The 16235-nt window shown below is 45.4% G+C and overlaps 1 protein-coding gene across 2 annotated transcripts in view; it reads left to right on the top strand.

Annotated features, from left to right (window-relative positions):
* Nucleotides 1–16235, top strand: part of LOC138569274 (multidrug resistance-associated protein 1-like) — a 1459677-nt gene that overhangs the window by 773253 nt on the left and 670189 nt on the right. The gene's annotated exons all lie outside the window — the stretch shown is intronic.

Raw genomic sequence — 16235 nt, 5'->3', positions numbered from 1 at the left:
GGTTTCGATGGACGTTCGTAGCGCTGCTATAGCTTGTAGCACTTGCATATTTGTGGGATCGTCCTCTTTGGCCTTTGGGTCGTCTTCTGCTTCTGTTCCCTGTTGTTTTTTGGCCCTGACTGTGGTGAAGGAGTCCGTGGTCGCGGTTTTCAGTTTACCTTTGGGGGGCGACATCTCTTGCCTTTGGGTTTACTCCACGACCTATTCCCGTTTTGCGGGGATGTTTATGTAGAGTCGATTGCGAAGGCAGTGGCAGCCTTGTCCTCATGTATGTCTGCAGTGTCGTGTCACAGGGCAGTTACGGCTTCGTTCCTTGCCTGTATCCAGGTCTCAGCTCCGGCCTAGGAAAATTCCTGGTGGTGTAGTCCTAATAACCTGTAGCTCTGCAGCGTGTTGATCGGTGGGTGCTCGTGGGGGCTTTCATGTTCTGCATGCTACTGGTTCCGTGGCAATTGTCCCTTGTGACTCTTTTACACTCCTGCCCGCGGCCAAGGCTATCCTTTGGGTTTTGGCCCAGAGCTTAAGTTCAAGTGCGCAAGTTGCGGTGTGTTAAGCAGGCGTAGTGTCTTACTGTTCCTTGAGTCCAGCAGGTCCTTTGAGCTGCCCCGGGTTTCCAGGCCACCCCCGAGGGCCGCCGTCACGTTGGCCGGTGACCGCTGCTAACGGGGAGTCATCAGCTCGTGAATGCCCCAGACCCGGCTCCCGGAGGAAACCGCCTGCCGTCTACTTCCTCAGAGCCTTCCCCGTGTCTCTCCGTGTCTCTCGTAGTCTCCTCAGGCAGGCGTCCCACGACCTCCCGCCAGCCGGCACCGTTCGGGGCCTCTCTTCCTCGCTGCGTACGAGGGGTCCCGGCAGATGGCGCACCCAGCGGCTGCGCACGGAGGGTCCTCTCTTCCGTCTCCTCCTCTCTGCAGCCGCGGGGCTCCCCACCTCACGGCGGCGGTGACCGCGGCTCGCGGTCTCAGAGGCAGAGACTCAGGTCGCAGCCAGCAGCAGGGGTCGGCCCTCCCCGGGGTGTCGCCGGATTGCTGGCCCGGATGCGGCGGCCCTCACTCTCTTCCTTCCGGAGGCTATCCGCTCTCCAACAGTGCGGCTCAGATAAGGACCGCGGGCGCCGCCATCTTGTTGGGTGAGGGTCTCCTCTCTGCTCGCCTGAAATAACAGTTATCTTGGTCCGATTTTCGTGCAGAAACTTCATCGAGGGTAGGAAAACGGTTCTTCTCGTTGCTACTTCAAGTATGCTTATTCAGCATGAGTTAGTCGAACGATTCGGTCCGTTGTAGGATCTCGGGCAGGAACGCAAGGAAAGCACGTCCTCACGCCATGCGCGCTGGCCACGCCCCCCATCTTATTGCTTTCATTGTATGTGGAACAATCTCTTACATAGTTTCTATATAGGCCTGACAAATGAGATTTACGTTTATAACATGGAATGTTACATTCATCAACAACTCAATCAAAAGGCAAAAAGTGCTGGCATACTTGAATAAGATCAAACCGTTGGTTGCCTGTATTCAAGAAACCCACCTCTCCACACAGGAGTCCAATAGGTTGAAGAAATGATGGGTCAGGGAGGTGATTTCAAGTCAACATGATGGAAAGAAAATGGCGTTGCTATTCTGATCAGTAAAATGCTTGTCATGATTCCTGCCCCTCATGTCCCCAGCCCTCCAAGATGTCAGGCTGGAGCCAGGCCACGATCACCTACATGGCCCTCAAGGGCCTCTCCATCCCTCCAAAGACCCACTTGGAGTCAGACTTGGCGCTTGTGGCACCAGACTCACTCACTCCCATAGGATAACATTGGGGATTGGACTTGTAGTGCATTGATGGGGACAAGATGGATGCCCCCACATATTTCGGTTCTCAGAACTGCATGTGCAGTCTAGTCTTTTGGGTGTGGTTCAGCCCAGAGACACCTGGGATACCCAGAGACTATTTAAGCCACGCCCAGGCTGAGAAACATGCTTTGTTTTCTGCACCTGCAGCGTGACACTCAACATGTTCGGATCTGTCTCCAGTAGGCCTGCATCTTTCCTCTGCGCTCAGCTCCTGCAAGAACAAGAACACTGTTAGGAACAGTCTTACCTTGCGGTGCTTCTGCCCATCATTCATCGCTCCTTCTGTTCTGCGGGCATCTTCGGCGGTGTCATTCCCATCCCGGCACGCCGCTTCCTAAGGAAAAGGGAAAAGAACAGAAAAAAGGCATTAGTAAGCATTCAGCAAATCTTCGCTTATTTTTAAAGACTGTACGAGCTTCAAACGCTTACCTGAATCCAAGCTGCTCTGGGGGAACTTTGTCTCCGGAACTTCTCATCCATCTGCAAGAGGGAAAAGACACTTCAGGTTAGCGTGGAAACATCTAGAGGCACTGCATACCGCGCTTAGTCACCGCATTTCTTCTTTATAACCGGCATCCACTCTGCGGCACCTAAAAGACACAGAAAAAGAACTCAGTTCAATACAAATACGAAAGGGGCGCATCGCGCATCGCGCTCTCACTCACCTTCAGTGCTACTCATCTCAGCAGCACATTGCCATCCCTGGACGCCGGCCATCATCTAAGGAAGGAAAGGAACGAAGTTAGAGATCTGTTTAAAAAGACTCATTATACTTACCTGTTGGACTTTTGCCAGTGAAGTAACTAGGCAGCAACAAGCCTGCATCAATCAACGTGCCCCTGCACTGAAAGCAGGATGGAGAGCACACTTTCCAAGAAAACAAGGTGAGCTGTGGATCAAAGGGAAGGGTTGGACCCCGGGGAAGAAGGGGTTCAAGCACACAGAGACAATAGGGAGTTAAACTCTACCAATCATGTGTTTCAGGCCCAGTCTCCAGTCGAGTAGACTCCAGGGAAGGGTTTGAGGTCGTAAGAGGTCAGAACAGGCTGAGTGACGTCCCCGTGGATATCAGATGAGCGTTACAATGTGGTGATATACAATTAGAGATTTGGATGTACAGGGCAGATTGGCTCTAGTAAAGATTCAAATTGACTCCCAAATACTATGTATTTTGGGCATATATGTCCATACAAATACTAATCCAGACTTTTGGATCAGTATCAAAATTATACAACTGATCTACTCAATCTCATGGCATGTACAGATTTCAACACCATAATAGATCTGTTTTAGATTGAAGATCAAAGTGAATTTTTAAAGAAAATAAACCCCATAAGGAATGTTTGTGCATTTGTGCTGCTTTACAGAACTAGGTCTTGTTGATACTTGGAGGCTTGCTCATCCTACTGACTCAGATTGCACATTTCACTCAATTCCATACAACACTCAATCGTTGATTATATTTGTATTTCTAGGGTATTAGCATCTGCTTTAATATACTCTGCTATTGAAGGCACAGTTATTTTGGACCATGCCCGTGTCATTTCTACACTTAATCTAGATGATGTTAAAATGCATACGTACAGATGGGGACTTAACAACTCTCCATTAGTAGACAACAGGTTTGTGCAGTCATATCTTAACTTTCATCAGCAATACTTTAAAGATAACAAAGATAATGATACGAATTGGGCTGCTTATAATGCTGTATTGAGAGGTCATATCATATGTAAGTAGGAAAAAGAAAGAAATGGAAAGAAGAAGTAGACTTTCTTTTTGGCAAAGTAAATAAACTACAAAAAATGTATAATAGAAAGCTGAATGCAGGTGTATTAAGTAGCATATTATCCGTGCACTATGAAATGAACAGAAAATTAACTGAACAAATGGTGGTGCAATTCTTCAAAATAAATTTAAAATATTTCAGACATCCAATAAGGCTAGTAATGCACATGCTTCATATCTTAAAACAAAAAAGACAGGACCAGTATTTCCTCTATTAGATAAAGCCATCGTAGAGACCGTGATAACATTTTCTAAAAAGTTATACGAATCTGAACATAACAATGATGATCTAGGCTTCAAGTCCTTCTTCCATTTGATTTGTAGGTACTCATATCCTCAATTAGACTTGAGTGCTTTAGAAATGCCCATACATGTAGATGAAATTCATAAGGCTATCAGGGATCTGCGCGAAGGTAAATCACTAGGACCTGATTTTTTTTAACCAATTCTTTTAGCCATTTTTCTTTAAGTCTGGTCCTTACATGATTTTTATTGTTCCCACATGTCCATGATATTGGGAATACTAATGGCTCTTTTTCTGAAGTGCTGTTTATTGTCTTCCCTAAAACGGCTAAGTATAGCATTTGTCCTAAACATTACAGACCGATTTCATTAATCAAGACAGATTGCAAAATATTCGCAAAATATTAGCAAAATACAGTTGAATCCATTCTACCAAAATTAATCAAACCTGAACAAGTGGGTTTTGTTAAAGGGCGGCATACGTCTGCTAATAATATGTGTTTTTTTTATTTTGAGAGATTATTAAGAACATTTATAACCCAAAGGATGGCTAGGCTGCACTTGCTTTAGGCGCAGAGAAAGCCTTTTCTATAGGATTGAGTGAGCTTTTTATTTGAATCACTCCAGTGGCATTGTCTGGGCCTCCATTTGATATCCCTTGTTAAATTATTATATTCGAATATTAAGACATCAATTTTTATAAATGGCTAATTTTCACCTTATTTCTCATGAAATAGAGGCACCCGCCAGGGATACCCCTTATCACCTATTCTTTTCATTCTCTCTGTTGAGACCTTGTTAGAGGTTATTAGATGGTGTCCCTTTGTCCCTGGTATAATATTCAGAAACCTGAAGGTTAAAGTTGCGGCCTACGCAGACGACATTCTAATATTTATAACAATCCCCAAACAATAGTCTTAAGAACCAATTAGAAATTATTCAACTATTCTCTGATGTATCAGGGTATAAACTCAATATAAGAAAAGTTAGAAATGTTACCCCTAAATTAAAGGCATGGTCTAGTAAAAAATGTTATTGTCCCTACGGGTCGGCCATGTTTTTTTAAGTCTAAGTGGCTCGATTTTAGAAAACTTTCTTATGGACCTTACCCGAGCTTTCGTCCATTGAACGCACGCGAAAACAAGCACCAGGGAGCCGCCATTTTCTGATAATGCTATCTTTTCCCCGATCGCCCTGGCTGACCTGCTTTTGCGGCACTAAATCAATTCCCCCACCCCTGAGCCTGTCATCAGCAGACTCGTACCGCCCATTTCCCAACGCCAAAGCACGTCTCGTGTCAACATTCGCTGTGCTTCAGCTAATGACGTGTCGCCATGGAAATGGCAGGACGCCTCTCTCCTCAATAAGTATAAACAGACCGTTTCACAACACACAGCAGCCGATTTTCGATTCCATTCCTCTCTCTGTGTTACTTTGAGTATTCTGTGACTCGTTTCAGTGCTCTGGTCAGCTACCTTCGCCGCTTGTAGCCCGTGTGAACAGATACCAGTACCACCGCTATAAATTATTTTAGTTTGTTTAACACACAATGGCTACAATAATGCCCTACATGTACGAGCCCGAGTATACCGAGGAGGAACTACTGGAAAGGGAAGCACGCGAAAACGATGGGGATTCGGACGGCAGTTGGCAGGACGAATCAACAGATGAAGAGCCTGGGCCTAGTCGAATGGACAGCGTCTCCACCTGGTGCACATGCAATCGGTGCGAGCTAATGCCAACCGAGAACTGCTGCTGCCGAGAAAACTCGGGATGCCTGGCCTACATTTCGGAAGTCGAGCCACGACCGCAATGCATCACCGAGCTGCCAGACTTCAGGGCAGCCTGCCTCACACGGGCCGTGTTGAGAATAATGATGGTGCTTATGCACGAACTTCGAGCAACGGTTCGTCCTCGTAATCCGAGTAACGAGTAAGTATACTCTGCTTGTCATGCCACTCCTATTGCATGTTCTTCTACTATATCCAAAATTACATCTACATATCATTGTAACGCATGTAAGTCGTTGAATAGTGTGCATTGTCTAGATAGCATTTGTCCGTGTAAAATGCCATTAGTTACAAGAATTGTCATTGACAACAAACGTTTATTAAACTTATCTTGGTAATTTAAAAACAGTTTGTTTCATTCCTTTTCACAGGTGGTACAGGCTGGTGGCCTATCGTTCCTTTACATGGTGGCTTCACGGGAGGCTTGGACACCGCGTTCGAAGAGTGATACCCGCCTGTGCCGTTGGTGCCATTAGAGAAACGTTCCCGAGTGACAGCGGTCAGTACAGGGGATTTTCTCTCGCTGTGCTGCAACCTGACCTGTATAATCTTTAAAGTCTTGTATTTTTGTGTCATGAAAATAAGATACAAAATAAAACACCACATATATTTTAACAACGGTTGTCTCGATCTTTTAAATGAATCAAGTGTGTCTCCATTCAAGGATGGACGTCAGACATACATCTGTGCTCCGAATGGGTGAAGGTCTGGTTGCTGTGAAGCAGGGTGGTCACTATCTATCTAAGCTAACATAACATATTCTCGATAATGCATGCACTAAAACACACTTGTTCAAAGTCTTTCAGTACGTTATGTCTCTATAAAAGTCACACATATATCTATACTAACATTTACCATTGGATTATACAGTCTTGACCACTATAATACACCGGTTGAAGTGTGGGTCTGTGCTCACAAGAATCTCCGGTATGTGGCATTTGTTAATGATAAACAACGATATACTGATGCGCGCTGGCATGGGGGGCTGTGACGGGCGCGAACGGCCAAGGTGCAAAACTACATGTACACTTCAAAAGGTGTCCCACGCCAAGGGGCCATCGGTCACATGGCCTCCTCAGACCCCGTGTCTCCAGGCAGGCCTCCCCTGAGGCAGGCCGGCCCCCTGCAATCCACATAAGTGTGTCTCCATTCAGCAGTCTTCCTGTGCCTTATCTGCACGCCCCAGGCCCATCCATCCCACCCCCTTTTATCAAAGGCGGTTCGCGCCGGTGGACGCGCGCTGGCACGGGGGTCTGTGACGGGCGCGAACGGCCAAGGTGCCAAACTGCATGTACACTTCAAAAGGTGTCCCACGCCAAGGGGCCATCGGTCACATGGCCTCCTCAGACCCTGTGTCTCCAGGCAGGCCTCCCCTGAAGCAGGCTGCCCCCCTGCAATCCACATAAGTGTGTCTCCATTCAGCAGTCTTCCTGTGACTTATCTGCACGCCCCAGGCCCATCCATCCCACCCCCTTGTATCAAAGGCGGTTCACACCCGGGGATGAGCGCTGGCATGGGGGGCTGTCAGGGGCGCAAAAGGCCAAGGTGCCAAACTGCATGTACACTTCAAAAGGTGTCCCACGCCAATGGGCCATCGGTCACATGGCCTCTTCAGACCCCGTGTCTCCAGACAGGCCTCCCCTGAGGCAGGCCGCCCCCCTGCAATCCACATAAATGTGTCTCCATTCAGCAGTCTTCCTGTGCCTTATCTGCACGCCCCAGGCCCATCCATCCCACCCCCCTTGTATCAAAGGCGGTTCGCGCCGGTGGATGCGCGCTGGCATGGGGGGCTGTGACGGGCGCGAACGGCCAAGGTGCCAAACTGCATGTACACTTCAAAAGGTGTCCCACGCCAAGGGGCCATCGGTCACATGGCCTCCTCAGACCCCGTGTCTCCAGGCAGGCCTCCCCTGAGGCAGGCCGCCCCCCTGCAATCCACATAAGTGTGTCTCCATTCAGCAGTCTTCCTGTGCCTTATCTGCACGCCCCAGACCCATCCATCCCACCCCCTTGTATCAAAGGCGGTTCGCGCAGGTGGATGCGCGCTGGCATGGGGGGCTGTGACGGGCGTGAACGGCCAAGGTGCCAAACTGCATGTACACTTCAAAAGGTGTCCCACGCCAAGGGGCCATCGGTCACATGGCCTCCTCAGACCCCGTGTCTCCAGGCAGGCCGCCCCCCTGCAATCCACATAAGTGTGTCTCCATTCAGCAGTCTTCCTGTGCCTTATCTCCACGCCCCAGGCCCATCCATCCCACCCCCTTGTATCAAAGGTGGTTCGCGCCGGTGGATGCGCGCTGGCATGGGGGGCTGTCAGGGGCGCGAAAGGCCAAGGTGCCAAACTGCATGTACACTTCAAAAGGTGTCCCACGCCAAGGGGCCATCGGTCACATGGCCTCCTCAGACCCCGTGTCTCCAGGCAGGCCTCCCCTTCAAGCAGGCCGCCCCCCTAATACCACGACATACATACGTCATTCATTCACAAACACACCCCAGTTTCTAATACTTTAAAAACCACTCGATATGTCTCATGAGAACATCTTTGTGCTTTGCAAGTCAACTCTTGAACGTGCTACCTGGGAACCACTGAGATCTATGCTAATCTGCTCGTCGTCGTGCTATCAGTGAACCTCTGTGACCGCTTCGGGCATACCCATCAGTGCGCTACCTGTGGCCATCCACCTATTCTCCCGCAACATACTGCTCTGCTTGCTGAATCCAACTGTTTGTTGGTCAAGGTAAGGCCATGTATCCTGGTCATATTTCGCAGATTTTTAAATCTCTATCTATTTTCGAGTAGAGTACACAATAGTGCTATGTTCATTGGTCTCATTGGTATTGACTTGAGTTTCCATTGCTATGCTATCAATAGATCTATTTATTTTCATCTGTGACTATTGTGATTGAATTGCATCCTTCGGGGGTCCAGTCAATAATGTTAGCATGTTTCCTTCTCGTGCAAGACAGAACATCCAAGGGACGAGTCACATGTTCAGATTTCAGTCACATCAATTATACATTTCTGCAACTTACTAAGCAGCAAATAATGAACTGGTATAGTTCCTGCGACCAAAACAAACCTTGCATTGATCATTGTATGATTCATTTACTTTTGTATCAAATCTTTACTCTTGAAGATTGTATAATAATGTCGATATTTACTTTTCAGTTTTATCAACAATGCCTGCCTGTTCGATTAGCGGTTGCCCTTCGAAGACCCATGCGAAATCTGAAGGAACTACAATGCATGTATTCCCGAAAACTGTTGATCGAATAAGAGAATGGGTCAGACATTGCGGATATCCACTGGATGAGCTGGAAAGTAGAGTCCAACAAGTCTTAGAGGACAAGAGGGGTGATCGATACCGCATCTGCAGCCGGCACTTTTCCTTGGACATGTACACATCTTCTTGGGTAACAAAGAAGAATAAACGGCGAACGACACGTAAATTGCGCGAAAACGCTATTCCCACTCTATTCGTCCACATTCCGCCACCGGTGAGTCAAGTGTCCGGATTTAGCTTTCGGCCTTGCAGTAGTGTGTAGCCGAATGGATTAATAGATATTGTAGGTGTTCTATCCCTTGTAATAATTTCGATATTGATATGAGTGTATAGTTTTTTGAATAATGACATTTATCAATATATTCTTTTTCGATTTCATAACCCACAAACGCAATGTATATATATATATGGGGACAGGGAACTGTGCTGTATTGAGCATTTTTCAAGTATTCTGTCGGCTTACATGGCTATTTTTAATATTGGCATTTCATTATCAATCATTAATTGACCTTTACAACTTCTTGACTATCCCTTGAATCTGAAGCAAGAACATTCTACATCCTTGACGTGGTCGCAGTTATCAACCACTTCTAGCGCGTATCAGGTAATCTTACTAGGCTAATCCGCTACATACTTGTTTTATGCATGTCAAGTAATAGTTTTATACTATCGTGTAATTATTTTACCGAATGTTTGGTTACTGCTTTCCAATTGATATACACCTTAGTTATCGTCCACTGGTGTTTTTTTCAGTTATAATTAGTGTTATCCATACTAATGCAAGTACTGTCTTTCAGGGAGATGCTGAAGCGTCCGCCACATCTACAACATTTCTAGATGTTTTTCAACATCAGGAGGTATGGATACTGACAGCTCCATCGAGCGTCATCATCAGAGCTGGAATTCTTGTCGTTTGATTGTTCTACACAATGTTTCATTCGTGGTTAGCCGTTGATATGTACCTGTGCTGTCGACCCCAGGTGTGTGTTATGTTTACACAATTGTAATCCTCACTAATGCAAGTACTATGTTTCAGGCAGTTGATGGAGCGTCAACCCCTGCACTAGATGAAGAGCCTGACATTCAAGTATACGAATCGGCACAACAGCTTTCGGAAGTGCGCACTACATTTGCAACATCCAAAGATATTCTTCAGCAGCACGAGGTATGGATAATGACAGCTCCATCATGCGTGATCATATAACGTGATTCCATTTGCTATACTTTCTTCCCTATTAACGCAAGTGCTGTGTTTCAAGGAGACGACGAAGCTTCCACCACAATCACAACATCTCATTTAGATGATGCAGATGTAAAGGAATCGTTGAAATAAGTCGATGAAATGTGATCATATTTGGATTTTACTTTATTCTTTTGGACAATGCATCATTTGCGGTTATCTCTTTATATGTACCTGTGCCGTCGACCCCAAGTGTGTGTTGTGTTTCCAATATTGAAAAGCATACTAATGCAAGTACTGTGTTTTTGGGAGATGCGGATGCCTCCTCTCCAATACAACCATTCATGGCAGTCCATGCAGAGCCAGAGGTATGGATACTGACAGTTCCATCGAAATAGATCATCACTGGTCGAATACTTGTCGTTTGATTGTTGCACACAATGTTTAAATCGTATTTGGCTATTGAGATGTACCTGTGTGTTCGTCCTCACGTGTGTTTTATGCTAACAATATTTTGATACATAGTAATGAAAGTACTATGTTTCAGGGAGACGATGGAGCCTCATTCCGTGCTGTCTTTGCGGATACAGAAAATATAGTCGTTGCAGCGCAAGAGGAAGGGAGGACATGCGGAAACGAATCAGAGCTATAGCGTGCAGATGTTGAAGGTCCAGTCAAAAAAGTTGCAAAGAAAAAAAACAAAAAAAGGTTAGTTACAAACAGTTCATAACTTTAAAAAAATGTTTGTGCTGGGGACTATCTTATGTTTTTTTCCAGTCAATTCTACTATACTCCATCTTGTGTTTAAACTGAACATCCCTTTTCCAATCTCTCCTCCAGTTACCCGTGGGTGTCAGAACTATACAAACACAGACAGTGAAGCGAATGAAAGATGTGGCTTGCCAGACCGTGTACACTATAGAGGAACTATTAATTGAGGCGAGGCGTGTTCAGGCTCGAGATGCTCATGTCCAATGGCCAGAACATGAATTAATTGTGTTTGGAGACTACAGCAAAGTTGCATTGGACCATAGCTACAGTGCGACCGCACCACCACAAGAAGATGTTATTGAATGTATTGAAGATAGCTCTGAAGTATTTGCAGATCAATTTACACAATCTACACCCGCCAAAAATTTGCCACCAAAAAACCTGTCGACATTGTTGTGTTCTCCCATCAATATCGAAGTTATAAATGTTGAAATGACAGAGAATGAACCAGCCGCAGCATCCATAGACGTATCAGAACTTGATATCAGCGATATTACTTACCAATGTGTTGAAACCTCCACAACGTCAAAGGCCGAAACAACGTTGACGCAGGATGACAGTCTAATGAAAGAGAGCAAATACATTGTATTCGACAGTTGTTTGATGGAAATTATAAGTATGCTGAAATGTGTGCATTACATTAGAGGGAAAGTATGTGGGAAGCCATTGATTAATGTGACTCGTCAAATAAAAGGCAGTAACGTCAAAATAAATGCCGCCTGTAGATTAAATCATAGGTTCTCATGGTCTGCACAACCGATGCTGGTTAAACTGCCAGCAGGCAATCTACTGTGTGCAGCTGCATCACTTTTTAGTGGCTCCAGTTTTAGAAAGTTAGAGGCTTTCTTTCAGTTTGTGGGACTCCATTTTATTTCTAAAGCGCTGTACTACACATACCAACGTGATTATCTGTTTCCGGCCATTAGTGATGCTTGGAAAATTGAACAATTGTCTCTAGCAAGTACATTCGAAGGCAAACGATTCAGGCTAGCCGACGATGGACAGTGCGACAGCCCTGGATTTTCTGCCAAGTACTGCACCTACCACTTTCAGGACATGGATAGTAAGAAAATTGTGAGTTCGGTGGTCGTGCAGGTAACACAATGTACATCCTCAGTGGCCATGGAGAAACTAGGTTTTATAAAATCAGTGGAATATCTACAATCGAGGGGAATGCACATCGACCTCATAGCCACGGATAGACATGTTTCAATTGCCAAGACAATGAGAGAGCAGTTCCCACATATTAAACATCAATTTGACGTATGGCATCTTGCTAAATCAATCAATAAGAAAATCTCGGCTGCAGGGAAAAAAAAAAGGTTTTGAAAGTATTTTGCAGTGGTCACATTCCATCACCAACCATCTTTGGTGGAGCTCAAAAACTTGTGAGGGGTCAGTGGAAATACTACTTGAAAAATGGCGGTCACTGATGTACCACTGTACCAACGTTCACCGCTGGACAGCAAATGAACATTTCCACCAATGTGAACATGGCCCTTTGTCCCCAGAGGAGGCACGGAAGAAGAAGTGGTTGATTCCATCTTCACCGACACACAAAGCCATTGAGAAGATTGTTTTCGACAAAACTCTATCAAGAGATTTGAAAGGACTGACAGAATTCTGCCACACAGGAGATTTGGAGGTGTTCCACAATATGTGCCTAAAGTACAGGCCAAAGCGCTTGCATTTTAGCTTTCGGGACATGAAACATCGCACTCTATTAGCGGTCTTGGCCCATAACAGCAATGTCGGACGTGAACAATCTAGGACTAGGGGTAAAGTAAGGATGCCTCGCTACACTAAGGTGTTTTCAAAACGAAGTAAGCAATGGGTGATCAAACCAGTCTATGATGAAATGCAGTTCGACTTTGTGAAAGGCCTTATTGTTGCTGTGTTAGAGAAGCACAGATATGGAATTTTGGACGTTTCTGTGCAGAGAAGTGATCCATTGCCACCGAACATTGCGACTGTGCCATGCCCACCCGAAGCACAGCTGATTGTGAAGTACAAATCCCGGTTTAAATAATTGCAATACGATTGTCTTTTTGTAAATAAATGTTATTGTACAGTGTACCTGTAACCCTAACCCCTACCTTCACCATCATGGGTGGCGAACAAGCTGGGTGTCATCTTTGAATTCTCTCTATTCACCTCATATATGTGTATGTATATATTTTTCTCATGTCTCATCTCATGTAAATGTAAATGCTGTACACTGTTAACGGAGTGGAGGCTTGCGTATTGCAAATAATAAAACAAACAAACAATAAATCTCACTTTTAACTCAACTCCTGTGGTACTTTATACTTTCCCTGACCTTCCGCCAAAAATTAAATGTCTCAATTTGGGCTGCAAAGCTTGCAGACAACGGGGACAAAATTGGGGCACTTAGAACGCGCCAGCCAAGCGGCCCGTGGCATTTGGGAGAGAAGCCAGTTCGCATTTGCACATTGAGGCGCACTACATAGACAGATTCTAAACTTCAAGTTCTCACAGATGCCTATACTACGTGATGTTGCAAATAAAGAATGCGAAGGACAGCGCCCAGATGAGGCCCACAAGTCGCACTGGAAGTATAAGGGTCTATTGTTTTTTGACCTTGAGACAGGGACCATGCCGAAAGAACTACATTTGAAGGGAGTGCGCAATAACGTAAGAGACGATAAGGCAGAAAATTCAGAAACTAGACCGAGTTTCAGTTTTAGGTCAGTATACGAAAAATCATTGTCAAGAGCACGGTCCGTTTTACAGACTGCATTACGAAGAGACACAATGGAAATTTCAAATATAATGTAAGTAAATCTTTACACGCTTTTATACCGGAATGAAGATTTAATGAATGGATGCATGAATAAATGAATGAATGAAGAGCTAGGAAAAGCAAGTAAAACTGTTCGTAGTGGGCACATGGGCATGCAGGTCCACTGGTCTCACCGATCTCGGTCCTTGGCCCAGCCACTTTTCCCTGCACTACGGGACTGTCTCTGTATCCTTCAGCCACTTCTCCCGGCATTTACCTTGCACTTGCCACCAGCTGGCCCTATTATTTAATTTGTATTCAACTAACCATGTTCAGCCCTTCCCCATGCACGATCAGAAAGACACCTGGCCTAGTAGGATCGTTGTCTGTCTGCCCTTGTTCCCCACCTGCCTCGTCACGCCTAGAAACACTTGAGTGTAGGCGCGTTACAAATGCCATATCATATATCATATCATTCCTCACGCATGTAGACTGTCGTTTATCATTGTGTGTTGGACTCGATTTATCTCGTTACTTTTCGCATTGATTTTAGAGACGAACATACTCCATTGAACTATCCTTGCAAGCAAATAGTTTCTGATCGGCCGTAATAAATAAAATGAGTAATATTAATGAAGTTCGGCTAGCGAGACTAATTATCATTTTTTTGTTTTCATAACAGGTATTTGATCCCTTTCTGCCACTGCCACCTGTTTGAGACACCGGCGGATGGATTCTTCAGCAGACACCTGCAGCTTCGTGTCAACAACTGGAGCACGATCACCATATTATGGGACGATCGCCAAGGGCCCACATGCCCTTAAGCTGTACTAGTGGCTAGAAGCAACATATCAACCTTTACGCTGGCATAGTGCCTACTTGATGGAACAGCCTTGCGGTTCACCGTGCTTCCAAAGTGATTCTTTTTACGAAAATGAACACCCTGTGTACCATAAAGGAACAGCGCGTGACTCAAGATGAAACGGAACAGTTATTGCGGATACAGATAAAAGAAAATAAATGGCTTCCGGAGTTCATATGTCAATTGCTGAATATTCTCTAAACATTTAATGTCAAATAAATATACTTTACCAAAAGTACCGTGTTGCTGTTTCATTTTAAAGTACAGTTTCATATTCCGAATTGTGGCGCGCTGTTTTGTGAGTTGATCTGTGTTGGTTTCCGGGTTCTGTGTGGAGTCGCGCAGAAGACAACTAGGCGCGTTTGCCTACGCAGCACAGTAACGTCACGGGGAGAGGCGGGGAATATGAATGTTTTTATAATGTCAGGCTCAGGGGCGGGGGAATTGATTTAGTGCCGCAAAAGCAGGTCAGCCAGGGCGATCGGGGAAAAGATAGAATTATCAGGAAATGGCGGCTCCCTGGTGCTTGTTTTCACGTGCGTTCAAGGGACGAAAACTCGGGTAAGGTCCATAGGAAAGTTTTCTAAAATCGAGCCACTTAGGCTTAAAAAAACATGGCCGACCCGTAGGGACAATAAAAATGTTTACTATACCATGCCTTTAATTGTGTCTCAAGCATGAATTAGATGGTATCAAAATCGTATGAAATATTTGGGCATTGCGATTTCCTCCTCTTTTGAAAAAATCATAAAAATCAATGTGGATACTTAATTGAAATGTAATTCACTATATTTAGCATAGTGGGGCAGTCTTGAAACAATTAAAATGATGTTATCTCCTGCTATTTTATTTTACTTCCTCTTCCACCATCCTTTTTAAAATATATCAATACTAAGCAGCCCCCAGACTGTAGAACTGCGGTATATCTGTTGTTGTGCCCCTCTGCCCTGCTTCCAGGTCTGCAGTGTGATGAACCGTTCCTCTGGGAACAGGTCACCTAGCGCCCGGTATTCCAACCTCTCGCAGTGTGTGCACAGAGGACCATCCCAGGTGGGGGAAAGACCACTTGTAATACGGATACACCACCCTCCCTTTTGAGAAAATGGTTCATTGTATACAGTCGTCTTTGTATGTGGAATCAAGTATCAGCATTTGTGTGTTGTTTTCGTCAGCCGACCAATCAAGTGTTTGGAGGGGCATCCTTACCGCCAAACCAATAGGACATGAACTGCGTCTGATCAGCCATATGAACCCTCCCCTATCATAAGGCAGTGTCCGTAGCAACCATTTCTTACGGACTGCACCCGCATGCCGCAGAAATTGGGAAATTGCACCATGTAGTCTGGTGAAGGAGTCTTTTCCCGGCCAGAGAGGCACCTTGGTGAATAGGTACAGAAGTTTGGGGGGGGAGGATAATTTTGTATCGGGACCAGTCTAGCTGCCAGGGACAGCGGCATGTCCCCCCACCCTGTTTAGTTTCCCTTGTACATATAATTTGTGTGCAGCAAAGTTGTCAGTAAGGAGCAAGCCCTTTCCCCTAGATATCTGAACCCCCAGATATTTGATCCCATCTGGCATCCACTACAGGGGTATTCCCCCCATGGACAATTGTTTCTGATCACATTTCTTTCTACATGCCATACACCACTGTATATATTGTCACATTAATGAATAGACACATGTACACAAAAAGGAATACCCTGGCATTGCTTCAGGTGAACTAAGGTTTGATGTGA

This window comes from Ambystoma mexicanum, chromosome 2q (assembly GCF_040938575.1).
Source record: "Ambystoma mexicanum isolate Mex_15411 chromosome 2q, UKY_AmexF1_1, whole genome shotgun sequence".
Taxonomy (NCBI): Eukaryota; Metazoa; Chordata; class Amphibia; order Caudata; family Ambystomatidae; genus Ambystoma; species Ambystoma mexicanum.
Note: the sequence above shows the minus strand (reverse complement) of the source record. Positions and strands in the feature narration are given on the sequence as shown.